We start from the raw sequence: 22,709 nt of genomic DNA on the forward strand, positions 1-22,709 counted from the left end.
AATAATAATAATAATAATAATAATACAGTTGAGTTTCGGAAATTCGAAGTGGACGGGACCGAGACTACCTCGAACTATAGAAATCTCGAGCTTGCGGAATTACACGAAAAAGCCAGTGTACACGACAAAATTTACTATCTTAAACGTTGCAGCACAGTAGTTACGAAAACAAAATAAAATAAATTGCCATGTGTCTTTTGAAAATAAAAAAAGCTGCTTAAGTTAAACATTGTATGGCTTATTTCAGTAGTGATGAAAACAAAAACACTCCTTTCATTACATTTAGAGGAATGTCAGGTGTCTTGTGTTTTAACGAACTGTACTGTTTCCGAGCAGCAATCTCACGCCACCGTCTAAACAGTAGGATGTTCGTCGGGGTCTCCTCCGGCTGCTGTTCGACATAACGCATAGCTGCCTCTAGTGCGAGGGTTTGGGCTAGGGGAAACTGTCAGATTATGTCCAAGGTCAGTCTTCCGTGTGCTTTGTCGAGCTTTTAACTTGTAGCCTACAAGGCACATTCGTACTGAAAACATACGATTTATTATTTTTGTTATTCATATCTTTCAGTTCGCTTTTGTGGGAATGTCGAACTATCGAGACTCTACTGTAATACTACTACTACTAATAATAATAGTAATAATAGTAATAATGATTGTGGGCAACTGCAAACATACTTCAAAGAAGTTGTAAGATGAACAGTGTCGCTTTTTCGTGTAATTCCGCAAGTACGAGTTTTTCTATAGTTCGAGGTAGTTTAGCTCCCGTCCACCTCGAATTTCCCACTGTATTATTATTATATTCGTTTACGGCCATTTGAGACCACGTTAAGCAACAATCACACATTACTGGAAGCTCCTTTGCAGTCCAAAATCTTTGCGTTCTTTTCTGGCAGCCTGTCTTCTTTCCTCTATCCATACCCTATTCATTTTATGCTCGTCATGGAAGCCTCTGAAGCTGTCGATCACTGATCTATACATTGTTCGGTTCAGGATGTCTTCCAGATTTAATCCAGACTGCTCAAGATCCTTTCTTACCTCCCAGAACCATTTGTCGTAAGCTTTAGGTCTGCTGTCAAAAAAAAAAAAAAAAAAAATGTTTTGTCAGCCTCTTCTCGTCCATTCTAAACAAATGTCCGTACAGTTTGATTCTTCTTTTCTTCATTGACTCAATCAGTCTTTCACTTTCTTGTTACATTTCTCCCCTTCCTCGTAACCTAAATTGGCCATCCACGATTTTTGGACCTATTATCTTGCGGAGGATCTTCCTCTCAAATTTCTCGGCTTCTCTTATTCCAGACATTCCTGTCATTCGGAGGCATTCACTAGCATATAAACACTCTGTTGTAGTGTCTGAGTTTAGCTCGCCTTAAGATGGCTTTCGTCTTGTATAGAGCATGTGCCCTACGAAAAACAGCGGTCATCTTCTCTCGCCTGGTTTAGTTGGCTTCTCTCTCGCTAGTTTTCAGCTTTTCGATTTCTCTGAGGTAGTTGAATCTGTCAACTCTTTCTATCCTAAAATGCTCTGTCTTCAAGTGATGAGGGACTGTTTTGATATTGGTCATATATTTGGTATTTTTAAAGGAAATTCAGAGTCCTGCTTGATGTGCTTCCTGATTTAGTATATTTATCTGCACTGTAGCTGTGTTAGTGATTCCAGACAGGATCGCGAGGTGATCTGTGAATACAAGGCAGATTATTATTATTATTGTTATTGTAAACGGGGTAAAAAGTCAAGTTGTAAGTTTCACCAAAAGCAAAAAAAAAAAAAAAAAAAAAAAAATCTCAGTTTTAATTACTGTGTTGATGCAGTGGAAATACTTCATGGAGATCACTGTAAGTACCGCAGTGTTAATATAAGGGGAAAAGTTGATGGGGTAATCACATTCTTCCTGGCTCGCGCCGACCCCAATTATACATCGGGAAAAAGGCCAAGAAGACGTGGGATGCGCCACGTGAGGTTATCACTTATTACCGATATTTCTCGTACAGAGTTGGAAAGTCTGCAACTTGTAAACAATCGACCACCGAGCTCGATAGCTGCAGTCGCTTAAGTGCGGCCAGTATCCAGTAATCGGGAGATAGTGGGTTCGAACCCCACTGTCGGCAGCCCTGAAAATGGTTTTCAGTGGTTTCCCATTTTCACTCCAGGCAAATGCTGGAGCTGTACCTTACTTAAGGCCACGGCCGCTTCCTTCCCCTTCCTAGGCCTTTCCTATCCCATCGTCGCCATAAGACATATCTGTGTCGGTGCGACGTAAAGCAAATAACAAAAAAAAAAAAAAAAATCGACCGTGGAATGTGTTCATAGGGACGTCTTGTCTTGTTTTGGGGTGTCCGATTACTTCTCTCATTTTTTTTTTTTTTTTTTTTTTTTTTGCGCCGCACCGACACAGATAGGCCTCACATGTTTGTGAACAGCATATATATTCCACTTGGTACTTACGTAAAACTGCGAAATAACAAGAGAAAACTCCGAAAAAATATGCATTGATAAGTAGTTCACAAAACAAGAAATGGAATACCTGACAAAGGTGATGAGTTTATACAAAACATCTGCTACGAGTTTCTGCCACGTGAATAGTGGAATGATTATCTTCATTTTGCCTGACATTTTTATAGTGACGATCACTAGAAAGCTACACGTTTTCTACCAAAACTAGAACATGTAGACTGTCCTGAGTGTGGAAAATGCAGTGGCTCCGCACCTGGGAAGCAATTCAGACGTGTCCTTTTATTATGCGGTGCCTTCTTGGTCCCAATGTTCACCTCGTAATAATCCCTATTATTCAGTGACGCCTAGGCTATTTATGACAGCTGTTGGCGAAGCTGCAGAGGATCAAACCAGCCTTCGGGCTGATTACCCAACATACATACATATACAACCATATCATATTTATAATGCGCATTCCATATTCTAAAACATGAATTGATTAAGCCCAGTATAATGTCGTCGACATTTTCTTACGGGTACCAAAATATGTTGTAACATCAAAAGTTATTCAGTGCTGATCATTAATTTGCTGGAACGAGTTTTTATTGAACCACCATTGGCAAAAAGAAAAAAAAACCTGGCAAATTTGAAGGTGCAGAAAGAATACATTCTTCTCTTACTTTGAATTATGCTTGCTTTTAAGTGCGGCGATTATTCACGGGGAGGGGTTTGATATTGTCGGATAGTTGATTATAGAACTTTTCTACCTCCAGTGGATAGTTGAATTGGTTTAAACGAAATATGATATTCCTTACCGGCATGGTCATTAAGTTAGTTAATGGAAATGGGTGTAATTACAACAGCTGTTTTTCTGTTTTTACGCTCTTTCGATTAATAATGAAATGGTTTTGTTTTTTGTTTTTTTCAGATAAAAAGGCCGCTTAGTGGCCATGATCGTTAAAGATTCAAGTCTAAAAGCTTGACAACGTGGTTAGCTTGAGTCCCGTTGGTCTGGGGAGATAAAATCGCCATCAGAATGTTGGCTACCAGGTTAGAGGAGGTGGTGGCATACAATTTCTAATCACTGGATTGCGTGCAAGAAAGCCTGTAAACTTATTCCAAACCTCTCCGGAGTGTTCGTATGGAGTGACGATATATAACACTGTTGATGGTGATTCGTCCATCGGATGGACAGTCCCCGTGGTGCTATTCGACAGGAGTAGGCTAAGTGTTGGCACCGGATTTCACTCTCTCTCTCTCTCTTTTGTCGGGAAATTTACCGAGACGTAAAAGAACTCCTGTGGAACAACATTTCGTGACCTTGGAGGCTCCGAAAACTGTAAATGTAATTAGTGAGACATTAAACCAATAATAATATTGATACCCTCTCTCTTCCTACTATCATAGGGTATATCACGTCATTCATTTCATCTCATTAACTCACCTTGTGAGGTTGACGTCTAAAAGGGCATCTGGTAGTAAAACTCGCTTTACACATTTTACTTCATACCCGACTCCGTACGGAAAAGGGACAGGGGTTGGACACACATATATTTTTTCCAGATAAGAAGGATTTAAAATGAGGTACACTTCCTAATACAAAAATTGATCGAGAATATAGGCCTAAGCACGACAGAAAGAAAGGAGCAGTTATTTCTTGCCTAGTTAATACACGGACGCTTATCTACAGTACACTTTGTTAATAAAACGGTGTACTTCTATGCTTTTAGAACGAGTTTAAATACCCTAAAAATTGCTCTAAACGATGCTTGACACTTTCTTAACATAATAGAACTACGCAAGTTTGTTTGCAAATTGTGGTTTGGGCGAATGTGTGTTGAAGAATAAGACAAGAAATATTTTATTACTGAAGACTTCAGCGCGGGACGAAGTGTACGATGTTTGACACTGATTGCTCCGTATTATTATGCTGAAAAAGTTGTTACAGGAAGTGTACAGCCATGTGACAACAGTGGTTTGTTCAAGCGTCTGACAAATTTGAAGGTGATCCAAGTAATTTACTTACCAGAAGGAAACCATAATTTAATTCACTGGCGTAGCCAGGGGGGGGGCCCAGGGGGGCCGGGCCCCCCCAAAAATATTTTCTGAAACTAGAGCGAGGATTAGCCGTTGTTTTACGTACGGTACGAACAACTTAAAAACGTACGCCGAAATGTTAAATTAACGTAGCGACAAGAATCTATTAGTAGGACTCAATAGGGACATACATAATTCTCCATATTTGTACTACTTGAATGAAAGGAAGACACTTAGGAGTGTGATGCGCGAGGATATTTCCCTGTAGAGGCCTCAGTATTGGGAATGAAACCGTGTATTGACAAATATCAAGACATGAAGAAAGGGCCAATTAGCAAGGGATTACTCAGTAGGGGGCCGGAACGTGACCACCGAGATAACGGGGGCCACGTCCATAAACAGCTGCAAGCTTACAACATCGTGTCAGCTTTTGCAGATCGGTTCCAGGAAACAACAATGTCCTGGGGATCCTCGGGTTGCACCGTGGTTGAGAGATGTGCTGTGTTTGAGTTGCAGCGTTGGGAAGATTGTGACAGGATTGTGATCTGCACGTTAGTTCCTCATTTTGTGCCATATAAGTAACATTTTTTGAAGAGGGGCCGTTTTGTCACTGAAAAGCCAACACTATGTGCATCCTCGGTAAGTTATGAAAAAGGTTTTTTTTTTAATTCTTACAATGCCAAGACAATAGCGCATGCGTGCCTAAGTTCGATAGGTAGGCCTATATATTTTGTCAAATGCCCGGGGACTGATTGGAACCTCAAATGGCACCATCAAAAGTCCGGGTAAATACTTTGTAATTGGTGGGCGTGATAACTCAGTTCCAATGCTTCTATCTTCTCATCAGGACGGCCCAGGCTTGAATCGCAGTCGATACATGAAACATTTTTAAAATGGGTAGTCACGTTCTATTGATACGAATTCTACTTAAAACACTAGATCCCGTTCCTTACCTTTCTTTATACTTTTGAGCCAGAACCGCATCATTTATGGTGGTGTATTTTGAGTATCCAACCATTCTTCGGACTTACCTTGTACCTTAAATGGTGAGTGGATGCAGTGGCGTACCCACAAAATAATTTCAGTGGGTGGGGTGTAAGTCCAGGCCAGTAGTGTGGATACAACTTTTCCTTGGAAGGGGTTGTGAAAAGATGTTTTATTTTTTATTTAGATTTTGCTTTACGTCGCACCGTAGATCTTCAATGGCGACGATGGGAAAGGAAAGGGCTGATAGTGGGAAGAAGCGGCCGTGGTCTTAATTAAGGCACAGCCCCAGCATTTGCCTGGTGAGAAAATGGGAAACCACAGAAAACCATATTTAGGGCTGCCGACAGAGGTGTTTGAACCCACTATCTCCCGGATGCAAGCACACAGCGGTGCGCCCCACCTGCACGGCCAACTCGCCCGGTGAATATGAAAAGAAAGCCGGTCCTTAACATAAACCGGCTGCATTATTGAAACTGTTCGTAAAATTGATAATATCGTTCTTCGTTTGTGAGGAAGTAGAATCTTCATTTAATTTGTCTTCTTAAAAAAAAGGAACCACCGTGTATATTTCGATTACGAGAGACTCAAGGAAAACTCTACTGCACCCAAAAACTAGGCTGTATCCTCCCCATCCCATGCCTTTCTTAACTCTGTCAGTGCCGGGAATCGAATGCAGGATGTCTTAAGTCAAATTCGAAAATAAGGAGACCTAAACGTACCAGCCGGCCCCACAGTGTACGGGTAGCGTGCCTGCCTCTTACCGGAGGCTCCGGGTTCTATTCCCGGCCAGGTCAGGGACTTTTACCTGGATCTGAGGGCTGGTTCGAGGTACACTTAGCCCACGTGTTTATAATTGAGGAGCTATCTGACGGTGAGATGGCGGCTCCGGTCTAGAAAGCCAGGAATAACAGCGGAGAGGATTCGTCGTGCTGACCACACAACACCTCGTAATCTGCAGGCCTCCGGGCTGAACAGCCGTCGCTTGGTAGGCGATGGCGCTTCGGGGCTGTTACGTCATGGAGTTTGATTTGGAAAAGTGAACAGAGAAGGAAGCGACACCCCTGCAAGGCTCCTTAGCTTCCAGCTAGTTCTTCTGTCCGGCCTCGTGCGTTTAGGACAGTAAGAAAACGTACGCCTTAATAAATGCTCCTCATAAAACCTTTGTAAAAATACTGGCTGCATCTATTTATAACAATAATCACAAACGCCTCCTTTTCATGTGGCTCAGTTGGTTGAGTCGCTGTCCTTCTGAGTCTGAGTTCGCAGGTTCAAATCCCGGATTGGATCGGTAACCCTTAAAACGGTGTTGAAATGACAACAGCTCAGTGTCGTTGATTTCTGGCACGTTAATAAAAATTATAGATACGAATATTAGCGTCACGAAACTCTAACTTTGTATGTATGTATGTTCAGTCTTCAGCCCTAAGGCTGGTTGGATCCTCAACAGCTCTGCCATCAGCTGTCATAGATGGCCTAGGCATCACTGAAGAGGCGTACTAGGGAAATGAGGAGTGAGGTAGTTTCCCGTTGCTTTCCTCACCAAGCCAGAAGTTGCTATTACATATCAGTCTGCCAAGCCCACTGACATGCATGCACCAACCGACCCTATGAGCAACATTTTCACACCATTCATAGCAGGGACTGGTTGCACAAGGAATGGCATTACTAGCAGCGCTCATACCTCAGTCAGTTTCATATTGTCTAAGCCAAGGATAAGACAGTGACAGATCAATGAAAGTAACAAAATTGCTCTAGCCCATACCAGAAGACATAGTGCACTGTAAACACTAGGTCCTGCCAGCAAAGGCATACTCTAACTTTATACTACTATATTCTGTATCCCAGACTTGCGTGGAAAAGTAAGTAACAATTTACTTTACGTCACACCGACACAGATAGGTCTTATGGCGACGTCGGGATAGGAAATGCCTAGGAGTGGGAAGAAGGCGGCCGTGGCCTTAATTAAGGTACGGCCCCAACATTTGCTTGGTGTGAAAATGGGAAATCACGGGAAAACATTTTCAGGGCTGCCGACAGTGGGGTTCGAATCCACTATCTCCCGGATGCAAGCTCACAGCTGCGTGGCCCTAACCGCGTTGGAAACTAACAGGACAAGGTAAACCCTACATAGCATTTGTTGTAACGTGTATTTTTCTTTACCAACTAACAAAATATCTATACCCATACGTTTTACATTATTTATTTATTTATTTATTTATTTATTTATTTATTTATTTATTTATTTATTTATTTATTTATTTATTTATTAGTGCTTTCAGTACAGTGGCGAAGTTAGGGCTCCAGGCCCTCTTGTACACTTAACCACATACTAATCAAAATCTTAAATAAAATACTGAGATTCTTAAAATAGTTAAAACTACATAAATTAATAGAATTTAAAATAAATTTAAATAAATTACTTACTAAATTAATATTAGAACTAATTAATATTAAAAACTCTTAAACATGGCTAATCCTCAGGAACGCACACATTCATACTTCAACCATTCTGTCAGCTGTCCTCAGCAGGTAGTCTCGGCAGGTGACCTTAAATCGTGATTTTAAAAAGTTAGTTTCTCTGACCTCAGAACTGGCAGGGAATTCCATAATCTGGCGACAGTCAACACAAATGATCTAATAATGTTATTTGTGCGGTGCAGTGGAATAGAAAGAATGGATCTAGAACGTGTATTTAGACTAAGTTGTGAAATGATGATAAAAAGATGAATTTAGAAGAAATATACATTGCCTGACTTTCAGCTACCACTCTGATCACCATCGTTAAAGTGTGTAGCTGCCGACGTTTATCAGACATCAGCCATGAGACAGCCTGATAGTATGGGGTGATATGATCATCGTACCCGATATTGTAAATAAATCGCTGGCAAGAATTCAGTGCTCGTTGAAGTTTAAGTGTTTCTTCTCTCGTCATGTCAACAAAAACAACGTCACAATAATCAAGAATAGGGAGAATGAGTGTCTGCATTACTTTGGCCTGTAGCTCAAATGGAAATACATTCCTCTGTCGTTTAAGAGGGTGAAGTACTCCAAAAATCTTTTTACGTATTTCTTTCGTTTGATCAGACCAATCAACTGTTACATTCATCATTACGCCGGGATTTTTAACCGTTTTACTGTAGGGAATAATGTTACCATTCAGTAGGATAGGCGGGATTGCGACATTGTTTGAGAAGCTCAGTAATTTTCGTGATCCAATTATAATTGTCTGAGTTTTTTTGCAGTTTAGTACAAGAGAGCTTCGTTGTGCATATACACTGAGTCGTCGGAGGTCCCTGATAATATCTTGTCTTGCAGTGTCGATATAGCCTATTTAAAGATCGTCAGCACAGAGGTCATGTGTGTTATTTCCTGTCACAGATGGTATGTCATTGATATAAATACAGAAACGTAGGGGCCGTAGAATACTGCCCTGTGGGGCAACACTAAGTTTCATTTTCCATTTAGAGGCCTTGTCGTTTACTGTTACACGCTGTTGACGGTTACTCAAATAAGAACTAAAAACCTTAAGCTCAGCCAGGTCGAAATTTAGCAGTTCCATTTTCTGTATCATAGTCGGAATTAGTACAGTGTTAAAGGCGCTACTGAAGTCAAGAAGGATACGTATAGTGAGCAGTCGTTTGTCCATAGCGTTTCTAATGTCTTCGGTAACCTTCAAAAGTGTTGTCGCGGTACTGTGACCCTTCTCAAATCCAGATTGCAAAGGGTCCAAAAGAACATTTTTATTTAGGTATTCCAGAACTTCCTCGTATACTAAACGTTCAAAGTCTTTAGAAAGCGCAGGGAGTACGAACATAGGACGATAGTCAGAGGGTGATTGTGGGTCTAAACTCTTAGGTACCGATATAATATTGGCTGTTTTCCGTACAGTAGGGAAAGTTCCGTTTAGTAAACAGTAGTTCAGTATGTGCGTCAGTATAGGCGAGATAGCACCCGTAATGTTATGCATAAAAGTAATAGAAATATCATATACACCTGTAGTCTTTGATTTAATCGACTACAAAGCCTTTTAACCTGATTTTCTGTGACACTGTGAAATGTGAATGGCGGATTGGCTGGAGGGGAGGGCGGTGAGTCGGTGCAGTTAATTTGGGTAGGTTGAATATTTATTCTACTAAAGTAATCGTTCAGTTCGTCAAGTGGAATGTCAGGAGTTGTCTGTCTCTGTTGATGTTTTCCTATTCCCAGAGCTCTAAGTTGGTCCCATGCGCGATTAGAATTTAAGTTGTTAGCTAAAATCCGAAAATATATGCATTTTTTAAATTTCTGATTAACTGCTTTGTGCGATTTTTTAAGATGCGGTTAGATTCGAAGTCTGTGTCATCTAGGGTTTGTTTATAATGTCGAAATAACGAGTCACGGTGGGCCATCATTCTCTTGCCTACATCATCTAGCCATGGACAAGAAGGACGAGAAACCTGTATTCGACGCGCGCGCAAGTGCGCGCGTGTGTGTTTGTGTGTGTATCTTTGCCGCATTATTTGTATAAAATGTCACTTCTTTATTGCTTATCACATGACCATTATTATTATAACATTACCGTATTTGTTCTAAACCAGAATATTTCATCCTTACTCAAAGTGTTTATTCTTGCATTCATTTCACTTCTACGCGGAATATATGAAATGCTGCAGTTATGTTGCGATGGGAGTAACAGAGGTAGCCGGGGGTGGGTTGTCGTCCAAGGAGTTTTAACTAAAGTTCTTTTATTGAGCATTTTATATATAATGTGCATTAATATTAGCTTCCGGAGTCCGACTCATTGGCTGAATGATCAGTGTTGAGGCCTTCGGTTCAGACGGTTCCGGGTTCGATTCCCGGCTGGTTCGAGGATTTTAATCGCATCTGAATAATTCTTCTGGCTTGGGACTGGGTGTTTGTCCCAACATATTCATATTCAGACAACATACTACATTACCAACCACCAAATAAACACACAACACTGATTACATCCCTCTATATAGGGTTGGCGTCGGGAAGGACATCCGGCCGTAAAACAGGGCCCAATCCACATGTGCGACACATTTCGCTCCCGCGACCCCACAGATTTGGGAAAAGTGGGGAAGAAGAAGAAGGAAATTACGATTAGCTTCCGGAATCCGCACGAATCCACTACTCTTACTTGGATCCAAGGACACCCATTTCCTTTTAAGGTATTCTACACCACCTAAACTATGGAAGTTTGGACACCTATCAAAGTAAAATTCTGGATGAATGGGCCCCCCCCAAACTGAAATCCTGGCTACGCTACTGATTTAATTTCATCAGTTACAAATGTTAAAAACATTCAGGCCTGTTCAGTCGTGAAATTGCCAGCGTTTCGCCCCTGTGTGGCAGTGGGCTCGTCAGGTGGATTGCTACACCTTTCCAAGACGCTGGCGGCTCCCTGCAAGCCTCCCATATAGGACTGTGCAGTGACGGTGCTCTAGGGCAAGTATGTACCTCCGCCTGTATAAATACCTGCAGGCAGCCGTATACGTAAACACCACACTTAACGCTAAACTTCCGGTATATGGGATGGGAGCTCAAGAGAAGAGTTTCGCTAGGAATGTGGCCGGGAATGCGTTAGCCCTAGCTTCTCCCCTCGCCCCTGGCTTCTCGTCACAAGCTTGTGTATGTACTTGCGTTTCTGAAAACGTTCGCCCTCGCAGTCGCAGTGTCCTCAGGTGGTCTCTTCCTGCAAGGCACTCGATGTATTTTTGTATATCGCAGGTGGGTAACATTATTCATCTATTAACAGACTACATCTGACCAGCGAAATATTAAGACAAGGCAGTTTCCAACTAATAGTAATCTAGGTTATTTTCCACTGACACGGGGAATTTATGCCATCTTCAACATTAAATTTTATCACGGGCCGAGTCCATCCTCAAGGTGCAAATCGAAAGAGCTTCTGTTATTATTTTTAAATTTTAATATATATACTGTATTATTCATTACAATATATTTTTACATATTTCTACAAAATGATGACCAACGTCCGATGACGGTTACAGTACTAGAAGAAAACGATATTTATTTTCTATATTTCAATTGTAGTAAGTTACATGAAATGAGCTACAGGCAGGTCAATTTTGTTCGTCAGTGTGCCGAGTTACGAATGCATTCTCTCTCACACACATGTCCCGGCGTGTTCGTTACGTGAAGATAATAATAATAATAATAATAATAATAATAATAATAATAATAATAATAATAATAATCCAGATTGAATATGTGCGCGTTTAACAATTTTATGATTACGATCCAATCATGCAACTCATCCAGACATGCAGTCATTCACTCATTCAGCCATTCAGTTAATTTATAATGTCTATTGTAAGCTAAGGAGAAATCTGTTCGGACTCTTTAAAAACTTACACTAATTATTAATAGTAGTACCGGTAAGATACATATTGTCCTAGACAATACAACACTGTTAATGTCTAGGACAAAAATTAAAAAATGCAATTTAGAGATTGTGTGTAAATGGTGATTAGGAGTAATTATAATGTTTAATGTAGTAATAGATACAAGGAAAGCATTCATATAAAAAATAGCAATAAATGATTACTCTGTCCCCAGTTCCAGGCGATCTGGAACTCGGGGATGGGAGTATTCTATTCTACTGTTCTGTATAACAATGTTCTCGCTTGTTCGTCACGAATTCTGTGCCGCAAGGGTTATTTTACGTGTCGATAAAGCTGTCGGCACGACGCTGACGTAGTTCAGCACCTTCAAATACCATTGTACTTAGCCGAAATCCAACCCAACTTACTGTAAACTCAGAAAGCCAGTGCTGTACCATCTGAAAAGGGTGAGTGAGGAGGGAATTTATTCATTAATCGACGAGTTAGTTTACTGAAGAACTCAATTTTATAGAATTTTATTTAATCACTAAATATTTAAAAATACTGTAGGCCTAAATTAGCTTCATCAATCCTTGTGTACCTATGTCACTTTTCTTGGTGACACACAAAACTATGAAATAAAATAACATTTATAGCAATAGACTGTAGGCCTAAATTAACTTCATCAATCCTTGTGTACCTATGTCACTTTTCTTGATGATCCACAAAACTATGAAATAAAATAACATTTGAAACAATAGACTGCAGGCCTAATTAGCTTTATCAATCCTAGTGTCCCTATTTCACTTTTCTTGATGATATACAAAACTATGGAATAAAATAACTTAAAGCCACTTTCCTTGATACACAAAAGTATGAAATAAAGTAACACTTAAAACAATAGACTGTAGGCCTAAATTAGCTTCATCAATCATTTTGTCCCTATGTCAATTTTCTTGATGATACACAAAATTATGAAATAAAATAATATTTAAGACAATAGACTGTAGGCCTAAATTAGCTTCATCAATTCTTGTGTCCCTATGTCACTTTGCTTGATACACAAACCTATGAAATAAAATAATATTTAAAACAATAGACTGTAGCCTAGGTCTAAATTAGCTTCATCAAACCTTGTGTCCCTATGTCACTTTTCTTGATGATGTCCTCACCGTATGGCACATTGCTACTTTCTAGCCGGCTTTTCATTTCCTTCTTAACAGCATACTTCGTGGGGGGTTTGTTCGGTTGCACACAATGATACGAACACTATAACGCTGTTCTTAGGGAGGTTAGGCAACAGCTTCTCACGAATCCACTTCTCAAAATTCTCTGCGTTCGTCTGGCCATGATAATCCCCTGACGATTTTCCGGCCTTAAAAATGAGCTAAGCTCCTTCCAGGAACCCATCTTCACATCCCGCGTGTACAATTATTAAGCGGTTCGATGAGCTTCTGTTGGTCATAACACCAGGTTGATTGTCACTTTGCCAACACTTATTAAATGTTAAATGATTATCTATTTATGTTTCATCTATATAAACAATGGAACGATTATCTTTTCTGTAACGCCGCATAACTCTTAAATACCTACAGCGCCAACTGACAATGTTTGGGCGTTCCAACATTTTTCTGAAATTCTGACACTTCTTCTACTTAAATCCCATATCTCTTAAAATTCGCCTCAAGGTATGAAAGTCCCACGGAAATTCGATTTTCTACTTGATGGCACTCAAAAGCTTGGGGCATGTAGGCACTTTCTTCTGGACTACATAAAAGTCTTGAATTACTTATCTTATTACCCCTGTATTAAACCCAACACACTGCACTTATCTTTCTTCGGGCTGTGGGCGATGTTTCTCTGGTGTTAATAGTGACATATCGCCAGCTGCTGTGCTGTACTTGCGAATTCTACTAATTGTGCTGACCGAAATGCCTGTGTAATTAGATACACGCAAATTAGTTTGCCTCTGTAAGTGTTTCAGTTGCCCTTCTCGTGCCTCATCATCACATTCTTGGATAACATATCTGATAACCTCCCTAGCTTCGCTCTGGATAGTCTTTTCTTTCTTCCGGCAGGGTTCCATAATATTAATGCAAAGTAGCACTATAATAACATAAATGTTTTATAACACAGTTATGTAAGCCTCAGTATATAAATCGCTGTTCAACACTTACAACACACAGACAAGATCAACACTACCGAACTGTTCGACTGGCCACTTGTATCATCAAAGGCTGACTGACGATACTTTTAGGAAGAGCCATAGCCGAGACAACAGAGAGAGAAAGCTGCTCCCCCGTGTCCCACCTCACGTCCCGCTAGTCTTCTCTTCAGCTCGTATTATAGCATATAATACATGCCTCCGTTTTATACTAACTATGCTCAGTTATTGCCATAATATTACCCTGTCTTGAACAGCTGTTTTGGTTATATTTGGTAGAGAGAAGAAACCTTAACTCCGTCTCGCTTGTTCACAACACCCTCCGTTGAGGCACACCTGGTTATCTGAGAACGGATCTTAAATAGCCTACTTGTCATCCCCAAACAGTTTTCGTACAAGGTCAGAAACCTCTTCCGTGCTGAGCTTCCTAATTTAACGCACAAGTTACCGCAATTCATTCATAACTGCAGCCACTAGCGCTGTTAACGGAGCGGTTGTTGACGGAGCGGAGGCTCCGGGCGCTTTCAATCGGTGCCTCCGGAGAACCTCCGATTGAATTACAAGCGCGTAGTTTAAACTTGGTATGGGAGAAATGAACGAGCATTTGTACAGGAATTTATAACTTGTCGCTGTTAATGTAAGAAACTACGCCCCTCCGTTAATACTTTAGTTATTTGGCGATATTACAGATAGCATTCTTACGTACAAACATAATAATTATGTAACAGAACCTCCGATTGAATTACAAGCGCGTAGTTTGAACTTGGTACGGGAGAAATGAACTAGCATTTTCTCAGGAACTTATGACTTGTCGCAACTATTGTGCGAAACTAGGCCCCTCAGTTAATACCTTAATTATTTGGCTATAATACAGATAACATTCTTACGTACAAACGTAATTATGTACCCGAACCTCCGATTGAATGTCAAGCGCGTAGTGTGAACTTGGTACGGGAGAAATGAACGAGCATTTTCACATGAATTTATAACTTGTCACTATTATCGTGAGAAACTAGGTCCCTCAGTTTATACCGGTACCCTTATTATTGGACGATAATACGGATAGCATTCTTACGTACAAACATTGAATGATCGAGCTCGATAGGTGCAGTCGCTTAAGTGCGGCCAGTGTCCAGTATTCGGGAGATAGTAGGTTCGAACCCCACTGTCGGCAGCCCTGAAAATGGTTTTCCGTGGTTTCCCATTTTCACACCAGGCAAATGCTGGGGCTGTACCTTAATTAAGGCCACGGCCGCTTCCTTCCCACTCCTAGCCCTTCCCTGTCCCATCGTCGCCATAAGACCTATCTGTGTCGGTGCGACGTAAAAAAACTAGCAAAAAAAAAAAGACATTGAATGACAAGCGCGTAGTGTGAACTTTATACGGGAGGAATGAACGAGCATTCTCACATGAATTTATAACTTGTCGCTATTATTGCGCGAAACTACTCTCCTTTAACTTTTTTTTTAATGCTATATGTTCGGGGCGTCGACCTTTGAAGATCTTTTGCCTCTACTTGCTCCATATGTGAGGAAACCTGCGTGTATTATGTAAATGGCGGTAGTGTAAAGTGTTGAATGTGAGGAAAGGAACGTTAAGGATGACACAAACACCCAGTCCCCAGACCAGGGATATTAATAATTTAAATAAAAAACCCTGAACCGGCCGGGAATCGAACCCGGGGCCGCCGGGTGACAGGCGGACGCGTTGCCTCCTACACCGTAAGAACGGTGTTTAAAAGGTGTTTGTGCCATGTTTTACAGCGCAGCACTTACAGACTTGAACCGTTGAACTCCTCCGTCCACTCGTAAATAATCATCCTTTACTTCTGCACGACTTTCGCGTTTTTTACATATGTCCAGAAATTAAAAGCGAATTCAAATTTAACTTGAAACTACTGTATTCTAGTGCCAATACAATGGGCATATTTCCATAATAATGATGATGATGATAATAATAATAATAATAATAATAATAATAATAATAATAATAATAATGAACGAAGTGTACTGTGTAAGTTCTTTGAAATTACAGCTCACTGCGTCCTTACACTCGGAGCTACTGTTGCGAATAGAGCTGGGAACGGAGCAGTTGCTCCTATGATTGCAATCGGTAGTGCGAGTGCAGCGCTTAGTAAACTGTTGCTTGGAAACCAATCGGTGCTTCGGCACGCGAGCGGAGGGCGAGCGGAGGACGGAGCAACAGTATATACTGAATGTGTGCCTCGCTTGCCGTTCCATCCGTGGTGCGCAACGGATGTGCTAGTGACATAGTAAATACTGCTTTATGAGTATGACGAAGGAGAATATAGGAAATATATACATTCTCATTTATCGTTCGTGTTTCATTTGTCGATTACTTTTGTAACAATTTGCTTTACGTCATGCCGTCTTATGACGACGATGTGATAGGAGCGGCTCAGGAGAGTAATTTCTAGGCGTGAAAATGGAAAACGACGTAAAACCATCTTCAGAGTTGCCGACAGTGGGGTTCGAACCCACTTTCATCCGGAAGATAGTGGGATCGAATCCCACTGTCGGCAGCCTTGAAGATGGTTTTCCGTGGTTTCCCACTTCTCCTCCAGGAAATTGCCGGGATGGTACCTAACTGAAGGCCACGGCCGCTTCCTTCCCACTCCCAAACCTTCCCTATCCCATCGTCGCCATAAGACTTATCTGTGTCGGTGATAAAACAAAACCCAAAGTCTCACGCTCCAGGACACTGTCCTTGAGGCGGTATAGGTGGGATCCCTCTCTGCGTCCGAGGGAACACCCAACCCTGGAGGGTAAATTGATGGAAGGATGATGATGATTATTATTATTATTGTACTCCCATAACCACTTCTGTGGTTTTCTGTGACGTAAAGGTGCTGACATTTTGTACCACAGGAGTTCTTTCATGTGCCGGTACAGTAGCGGCGATTAGGGGGGCGAGGGGGGACAGTCGCCCCCCTACTTTGTGGAGAAAACTTTGCATTTGTATTCCATTTTAGCTGGATGAAACAAGGAATTACAGGAATCATTACAACAAGCAATTTGTACAAGCCCTGTTGTCTTATCAGCTAATTATTTGCTTTAATTAATAACGAAATTATTAGCGGAAATACGCAACAAAGTCGTTCACGCGGTTAACCGATTTGTATAGCGCCACAGCGAGTACTGTAGTGGAGACTTTGTATGTGCTGTGAGGAAGGGTACGCGTGCATTCGTTAGTCTGGCAGTCTATTTAGTGTCAGTTTTTTTTTTTTTTAGTTTGTAGTCAAATACTAAATGATTTTTAATTATATAATCACGCCGTACGTCTATTTAATTGTAATACATGTGTAATATTGTTCCTCTCGTGAAAGTTTTATTGTATAGTATTGAATCAAAATCTCAAATAAATATTATCAACACAAGTAAGTTGGTAGGCTGAGAATCTTTACCTCTCTGTCGAAATTCCATTTAGTAGCTTTTTTTTTAAAGTTTTAATGTATAACGCATATAGCACCCCCCCCCCCCGCTATATCCCACAAACTGGGGTACTTTGTTGTCTTTACATTTTTTGCCCCCCTACTTCTACTTCCCAATCGCCGCTACTGCCGGTACACCTGACCACCTTCAGGTACCGCCGAGCAAAGTCGGAATTGAAACCGCAAGCTTGAGCTCAGAAGGCCAGCGCTCTACCGTCTGAACTACTCAGCCCGGTACAGCATATAACCAGTTCCAATCAGTTCGTACTCTTCAGTAAAAATTGAAATGGCGTGTGGCTTTTAGTGCCGAGGACAAGTTTGGCTCACCAGATGCAGGTCCTTTGATTTGACGTCTTTAGGCGACCTGCGCGTTGTGATGTGGATGAAATGATGATGAAGACGACACATACACCCAGTTCCAGCGCCAGCGAAATTAACCAATTAAGGTCAAAATTCCCGAACCTGCCGGGAATCGAACCCGGGACCCCTGTGACCAAAGGCCAGCACGCTAACCATTTAGCCATGGAGCCGGATGTACTGTTCCGTAATAAATGAGCTACGAGTATGATTAATGTAAGAACATCGTATATAATACATGTTTACATGCAATGGAATATAATTATCACTGTAACTATTTTACTACGAGTATTAATAATATTGTTAACGCATTTGCAACGGTATAATATATGCCAATATTCAATCTACAGTATTCTATCCACCTGCACCTATTGCAAACTGAACGTCAGCAGATCAAAATCTGTTATTCATAACGTAACAAATAATGCGGCGATCTTGAAACGACTACATCATTTGAATGACAAACGTAGGGGAACACATGCATCTGTGGAATTAGTACTGAAATCTAAATTGTAATTCCTCCTAAGATCACCGTTGCAACATTGCCCACATCAAAGCATTTGAATTTTCCGCCAGTGAATTCAATCGGAGGACTACCGGAGGTCTCCGGAGGAGCGCTGTAATCGTATTATCCGATTCAATCAACAGGAGGTCCGCCTCCTCTTCACAGCGCTGGCAGCCACACGCTCCTGGAATTCCCTTCCGGTTGTAATGAGAGGTACCTACTATAGAAGAAATGTATTCAAAAAGAGATGTTGTAAATGCTATGTAGACTATAAAATAACGTTTCCTTGTAGTACTGTAAAAAAAAAAAAAAAAAAAAAAAAAAAAATACAATTTGCTTATAACTGTTATTTTATTTTGTTTTCTCATGTTTTTCCTATTTGTTTTACGTCGCACCGACACAGATAGGTCTTATGGCGAAGATGGGATAGGAAAGGCCTAGGAATGGGAAGGAAGCGGCCGTGGCCTTAATTAAGATAAATCCCCAACATTTGCCTGGTGTGAAAATGGGGAACCACTGAAACCCATCTTCAGGGCTGCCGACAGTGGGGTTCGAACCCACTATCTCCCAGATGTAAGCTCACAGCTGCGCTCCCCTAACCGCACGGCTAACACGCCCGGTAATTTATTAATTAATTATATAGGCCTATTAGGAATCTTAAGTTTGTACAATGCAACATGTATAAGATGGTTTGGCATAACAGCAGGCTTCATAGCGTGAGCCACGCCGTGTACAATAAATAAATAAATAAATAAATAAATAAATAAATAAATAAATAAATAAATAAATAAATAAATAAATAAAGTAGTTGGCATGTTTTTAACAATGAATGACAGTCGATTAAATTAAATTTTTGTTTTCCTTCTGGGAACTGATTTTTTCATGTGAAAGCGCTTATATAAGTGGAGGTACATACTTCCCCTAGTGGTGGGTGTGGTGGTGGTTATTATTATTGTTTTAATAGGAAGTACGTCTGGGCAACCATCCTCTATTAACACTAAGCAGAGGGAAAAATGGAAGGGATCCGACACTTCGAAAAATGAAGGTATCGACCAGTGAAATGAGAGGGCCACGAAGGGCATGAAAATGAAGGATTGATGATGAGCTTGTTGTTTAAACGGGCCTAACATCTAGGTCATCGCCCCCTGTGAAGGATTCCCTAGTCCTCCATACGTAAGACCGTTGGGGTCGGAAAAGAACAAGAGTTGACCAAGAAAGGTCGGATAAGATAGGTGAAAGTGAGGAACCTAGCACAAGTAAGAGGAATCAATGCCAGGTCTCAGCTAAAGGCCCCGTGGTCGCCAACCCTGCTCCAAAGGTAAGAGCCATGGACCCATTTTAGTCGCCTCTTATGACAGTTAGTGGTTACCGTGGGTGTTATTCTACCGTCTCCACCCACTGGGTGACTCCTCTAGTGCACGTCACAGCATTGTCTTACACAGGAGGCTTGCAGTGGTGTCTCAAATACGCACTACCGCCAGCGTCTTGGAAAGGTGTGGTAATCCAACTGATGAGGCCACTGCCACACTGAGGCGAAACGCTGGTAATTTCACGGCTGAAAAGGCCTAAGGAACTTGAGTGTTATATTGTATATTATATTTTGATTCGGTTTTGTATACCGTATTTGTGGGTATAAGAATGCTTCGTGACTTACGTGGGACGTATGAAGAAGGACAAACACATCATCATTGTCGAAATAATATTATTTAGGAGTTATAAGCTTCTCTTGACGAAAATTCCTTATGCAACAAGTTTCGTTATCCCCTTGAAATCTGACGGCCTTATACCACCGTCTAGTATGTACGTTACCTGCAATGTATTAAGAAAGACAGGCATTATATAGATGTCTAGGAATTATTGGCGACCTGTGGTAATTTGTAATGTTGTGGTTTTTCTTTAATGTGTTTTAAGCTTTCCTTACGTATTGTATGTGCTAGCTAGGCATTATAATGTCAAAAGCTGTTAGAATAAAGTATGAACAAATCATATTTCATAGAGAAATGAGTCATTATTCTGGGCAGTTACGAAATAAAAATACAGCTTAATTGTTTCTATGGACTTGTATAGAACATAGGCTTAATCCCCCAAAGTCTTACATTTTGATAAACCTGTGTAAAACATACTTATAATTATTTCCTCAAAATTTCTTAATTTTTCAAAATCTGTTCAGAAAATATTGATCTTGTGTTTTCCAAGGATTGTTTTAAAACACTAATGCTTTAAGATTGAAAAAATCCTCAAAAGTTGTTAAATTTTAAAGAATGTTACGAAAATATTAATCTTATATTTTCAAAATCTGGAAGAATGAATAATTAAATGTTAAACTTTTCCAAAGCGATCAGTTCGTCTTAACGAGGGAGGGATGAGCAGCACGTAGAGAATTGCACTGCGCTGTATTTTTTCACACAAAGGCTCATACTTCGGCACTTGGTCTTGCACATGCTTCCGATGAGAATTGAAGAATTTTGAAAATTGAGAATTGACAGCGATTCGGTGTGAGGAATATTGCTGGACTATCCTGCTTTGTAGTCAGCATGCTCTGCATCAGTCGGCAGAATTTTAATTTAATCACGAAAGCCTTGAAGTGTAGTGTTTTTATGGCACTCTGTTTTGATTTTGTCTTTCTATAAAATGCATAGGAAATACAGTATATATATTAATGAATTTACGTACGCATTTCACACCTTCCCGTTTAATTTTGTCATTTTATGCAGTTACTGCTCATTCCATAAAATACCAGGTTTTAAACACTGCCGGCAACATGTACATTACATAGGAAGCTGAAAAGTGTATATCATCTCTTGTCATAGTTCATAGTTACTTTGTTCAGTTAGTTAAATTGTATCTAAAGGTACAGTTCCTTATTTTGACGAAACGTCCCGTTGTCCCGGAAACATTTTTCGGGATGCCTAAATGGCCCGTATTTCTTGATTGTGTTACATAGTCGGTGAGTTGGCAGCTGTGCACTCAAAGAATCACTGAAAGAATTCTTCGAGTTTATTGACGTGGAGTGTAAAAAGTTGCTTGATTATGGCAGTTCGAGATGGTTGGCTTGATGAGTGCAATTAAGAGAATACTCAACGTTTTTGAAACCATTGAAATATTTTTTTCTAAGCCAATAAAAATGATCAACAATCCTGAAGGCCTTCTTCGAATTTCCTTACGTTTTTGCACACCACATTCCATGAAGCATTACTTAACATTGAAGGTGAAAAGCTAACAGTTATAGCAGTAGAAACAATCACGCTAACTTGCAATCAAATATACTGAAAATAATAATAATAATAATAATAATAATAATAATAATAATAATAATAATAATAATAATAATAATTTGTTAGATTGTGACGTAGCAAAGCGGAACTCTGAAAATACAGAGCGTGGAATTTCAATGGGTGGAAATAAGCACTTTTCCGCGCTGAAACATTGGGTTAGTTGTTGAGTTCATGTTGTGTTTACCTGGGACTAGTCCTTCTGTAGAACGAGTATTTTGGTCAGTGAATAAGTTGAGGACTGATGGAGAAAGTCACCTTCGCACAGAAACGCAGTGCTCGTAATCAAGACATATTGTGTGTGTAAATGTATTGAGTTTCTCGATGCTCAAAGAAAACACTCCAGAACTGAAGAAAATTGACGCCTCTGAAAAATACTGTATGTCCATGAAGGAACGTATAAATTAGATCGGAAGTGTTCCGGATTTTTATTCCAGATATCTGGTCAGTTCATGTCATTGCTTTTACAGCAGATTGTCTCTCAACAGTACCTTCCTGCTAGTAACAAATGTTGTAATTGTGTTACATAATTATATTGGAACTCACCTTCATGCACTATCACAATATTCCTGATACTACTGTTTTTCTTACAGCATAATTAGCTAGATATGACTTGTGTTCCACACCGGTTAGAATGTGCTGATACTCTGTTTTGGAATCCTTATTTGGTGTTCAGTTTGAAATCACGAGGTATGACGATCCTCTGCCTGGGTGTTACAACATGTACTGCGATTGGTCTAGCCACCAAGAGTTTCTTCTTCAGACGGAGTGGCTCTTGGTAATGTTATCGCAAGAGGTCAAAACAAAAACGACCATAACAGGCTACATCTCGTTCTTTGTGTTCTGCTGATACCGCATTGTTTTGCAACATTTCATATCTCTGACATCATCAGTTTAGTATTCCAGATAAAGTGCAAAATACTTGGTTTATGTGAACCGTTAAGACCGTAAAGTTTATTAGATCATAATAATTCTGTTTGAGCCTCCGTGGCTCACACGGCAGCGCGTCGGCCTCTCACCGCTGGATACCGTGGTTCAAATCCCGGTCACTCCATGTGAGATTTGTGCTGGGCAAAGCGGAGGCGGGACAGGTTTTTCTCCGGCTACTCCGGTTTTCCCTGTCATCTTTCATTCCAGCAACACTCTCCATTATCATTTA

General features: G+C 40.5%; 1 long non-coding RNA gene across 1 annotated transcript in view; it reads right to left on the reverse strand.

Annotated features, from left to right (window-relative positions):
* LOC137502188 (uncharacterized) overlaps positions 1 to 22,285 on the reverse strand; it is a 106,275-nt gene extending 83,990 nt beyond the window's left edge. Inside the window, exon 1 of the long non-coding RNA XR_011018706.1 lies at positions 22,097 to 22,285. This is a non-coding gene — a long non-coding RNA (uncharacterized lncRNA). The remainder of the gene's footprint in view (positions 1 to 22,096) is intronic.
* Positions 22,286 to 22,709: the final 424 nt, after the last annotated feature.

This window comes from Anabrus simplex, chromosome 9 (genome assembly GCF_040414725.1).
Source record: "Anabrus simplex isolate iqAnaSimp1 chromosome 9, ASM4041472v1, whole genome shotgun sequence".
Taxonomy (NCBI): Eukaryota; Metazoa; Arthropoda; class Insecta; order Orthoptera; family Tettigoniidae; genus Anabrus; species Anabrus simplex.